Raw genomic sequence first — 3,822 nt, 5'->3', positions numbered from 1 at the left:
ATATATATATATATATATATATGCCATACAAATTTGTTATTTGCAGAAAAAAACATGGGTGTAATTGGAGATTATCAGTTGGAGTGAAATGAGCCAAATTTAGAAAGATGAATTTTGCATGTTTGCTTTAACATGAGGAATCTAGAAATGACAGAAAACTAGAAGGAATGCTATCATTAGACAAAAGGAAAGGAGGAATGAGGAGAGGATGGAGTATAAGGTAGATAATAGGAGGCATACATATGATCAAAATACATCATACACATTGAAACTTCTCCAAAAATGGGAAATTAGTGGGTGGGTAGAGAAAGGAGATGATAAGGAACTACATGATTAAAATACATCATGAGCTTGTACAGATTTGCCAGTATGAAAAACATTAATCTGTATAACAAATAGGCACTAGTAAAAATTGTGGGAAAAAGGTCTTCACCTCATTTAGCCATTAAGCCTTGGACTTCCTGGCTTCTAGAGCTATAAAAGGTATGTTCTTCATAAGGTTCCTAATCTGTTGTATTGGATTAAAACATGAAAAATAGACTCAGATCCTACTGTCACAAATTTGAGTTATTACTTATGTTTGCAACAACTTTCTAAATTCTAGCCAAATGAGATAGAGTAGATAGTATATGAGCATCGTCATATTATATTTGTTATTGTGGGAAAACTAGTTACAGGATATTTTCAGAAATGAGTCCAAATAAATATTTTCACTGCCATACATAGAAAATTTTCAAAAGAGGTGAATGCAAGAATATAACCTATCTGAAAAATAAAGTCAGTGCAAGAATGAAGAAGATAAGAGAATCAAAGACAAAGTACACTGACTTTTCAGTAGAGAGGACCTCTTTTAGGGGGAGTTTAGCCCAAATATTTCTTAATACCTGACTGCACAAGACTTTTTTTTTTCTCTTACTATAGGAAGAAATAAGTGAGGAAGAAGCACAGACTCAAAGTTTTCTTCTCAGGACCAATTTCTCTTGTGCTGGGAAGCAAAATTTCCCTCCTTTCTTACTTTAGAGTAGTACATGTTCATCCCTCCACAAGTGTCATATTTACATCAATGCCTAGTGACCAAAATAAAGCACTCAACTTGCAAAGCAGTTAAGTCCAAGCTGGATTTGGTGACCCATGCCTGTAATTCCAGCTATTTGGCAGGTTGAGGATGAAAAAACCTGAGTTTAAGGCCAATACAGACAACTAAATTAGACCTCATTTCAAAATAAGAAAAGTAAAAACAGAAATTTGGAAATTCAAAATAGTCCAAAGAAAAAAGCCTATGCCCATTGAAAATGCAGAGCAGTTTGACCTTTTGGTACAATATAATCAATACAGTTAATCAATCATGTGTGTGTTGTGTGTGTGTGTGTGTGTGAATCTTAGTTTTGTTTTTTTGGCACCCCGGATCTAACTCAGCACCTTACACTTGTGAGGTAGATGGCTGCACCACTGAGATGAATCCCCAGCCCCCATTGCGTGAATCTTTGTAAGCTATTTAGATTAGATACTTCCTTTTCATTATTTGATTCATTTACATAAGCTCAAGTTGATAACTATTTACTAGTTTCTTGTTATGCTCAGAAACACAAAGACAGAAAGACATAATCATGAACTTCTCTATCCTTGAAGGATATTTCAGGATACAAAAGCAAATGAGATAGCATTGAGCTACTTAAGTTTTTGTTGTTGTTGTTGTTTTGTAACAGGGATCAAACCTGGGACCTTGTGCTTGCCAGCCCTAGCTACTTAAGCTTTTCATTTATCCTAATAAGTACTTATTAGTACTCAGAGATAAGTTCCATAGTCTCAGTTATGCAGAATTATAGAGTGGAATATTGAATCGCTTTGTGTACACACGACATTCTTTAATATATATGAGAAATTTAAAGTATAAATTGAGAACACAATAAAAGATAGATATTAATAAATAGGTAAATATCTTAGAAATGAGAAAGAAAACAAGAGATGGAAGGAGGAGGGAAAGAAAGGAAAATAATTTTGAAAAATTTTGAAGAAAAAAGTAGAAATAGGGCTTTTGCGGATCAGGAAGGGACAAAGAGTTGAAGTGAGTAGGTGGAAGGGAATAAAATGAATTAAGATAGATTATGTACATGCATAAACTCCATACATTAAATATAATAATTGTGCAATCTAAATATGTACTACTGAAAATATATAATATTTTTTAATTTAAAGAATTTAATCATTAAAACTGAATATATTTCACAATATCTATTATATTTTGAAATAGCAAGAAAATTTTCAAATGGGAGGGGAAATAGGGAACTAGGAAGGAAGGAAAAAGGAATAGAAGGAAAAATATTTTTGTAAATAAGGAGGGGAAGAGGAATTAAAGGGAGGGGAGGGGAAGAGGAAAAAAGAAAAATCAAGGTATAGCATGTATAGGTAGATTCCATATGATGAATACTATCATTATGAATATCTAAATTGTACCATTAAATTAATTTTTCAAAAATGAATATATTGTTATTTAATTTATTAATTTAAGCCTAATTTCCTTTTCTATTAGAAGTTACATACAGCTTTTTTCACTTCCTTCTGAGATGATACTATTTAAGTGACTGTTATTTTCCAATTTCTAAGTAGAGTGAAATATTAAATTGTAAATAACTTGTTCTGTAAATGTTCCTCAAGACAAGCAAACATTTCTAATAAATTGTAACTTGACAAATAAGTGATATATAGTGATATGAGCAGAACAGGGGGTTAAATGTCACGTGATCACAACTGAGCCAATGGTTCTCTTTCATCACTGTGGGATTGTGGATAATTGACTCCCAAAAGGAAGAACTTTTGAAGTTAATCTTGACTGCAAAGGAGCAGGAGTAAAAGGCAGAGGAATCCTTCATTTCAAATGAGATTAGGGAGACAAGTAAAATATAAGAAAATATAATTTTTAAAAAAGGTATCACCCAAGTAATTCTGTAGCAGTGGGGGTTATGAATCTGTTTAATGACAATACAGTGCCACATTTCCATGCAATGCTCAAAAGAAGGTAAAAGCAACTGTCACTGGATAGGTTTCTTGTTACAGCTGCATTAAAATAAAGATTCCAGTGAGCCAATAGATACCAATGATTTTGTTAATGATAGTGAAAGTCATCCTTCTCTTGTCTTCCTCACAACAGTCACGAAGGTTTTCAAGGTTAAGGGCAGGTTAATTGGTTTTTTTTTAATATTTTGTATTTTCTTTAATATTTTGCATTACATTAATCTAATAATTTTGTATGAACATTTTTGTATTGTGGAATGAATCACTTGAATTCCGATTTATTATTATAGGGAATTTGCTTTGATATACAAGTATTTTGGATACTAAACATTTTTCTTGAATGAACTATTCTTGCAAACCAAGGCTTTACCGTATGAATTTCTGCCCAAAATTAAAAGCATACTGCTCTACTCTCACTTTTTGTTTGCCAGCTGCTTGAATCTAGAGACATTTTAAAAGCCAAATGCATGTCTATATGCCAGAAAAAATTGCCTCTATGAGTTTGAGAGGAAATATCTATAAACAAGATATCAAAGTAAAAATTAAAATCTAAAGTGACTCTTCACTGGAATGGGAAGTGTAATGATCAGACGCATTCAGGGTGTCTTGCTAAAATTCACATTCAATGGCTTTCTTTCTTAAAACAATAAATCTGTTGCTGAATTTCCTTTCTGGTTGAAAATAATTAGTGAAATATTTTGGATGACATTATTTTCCAATCTAACATTTTTGGCACCATTCCTTCTCAGGCAAAGTACACTTGAGATAAAAATAAACACCTGTGACTAAACAACAGTACTAATTAATATA

This window comes from Fukomys damarensis, unplaced genomic scaffold, assembly GCF_012274545.1.
Source record: "Fukomys damarensis isolate Sample0158 unplaced genomic scaffold, DMR_v1.0_HiC HiC_scaffold_39, whole genome shotgun sequence".
Taxonomy (NCBI): domain Eukaryota; kingdom Metazoa; phylum Chordata; class Mammalia; order Rodentia; family Bathyergidae; genus Fukomys; species Fukomys damarensis.
The sequence above is the reverse complement of the archived record's forward strand: the minus strand, read 5'-3'. Positions refer to the sequence as shown.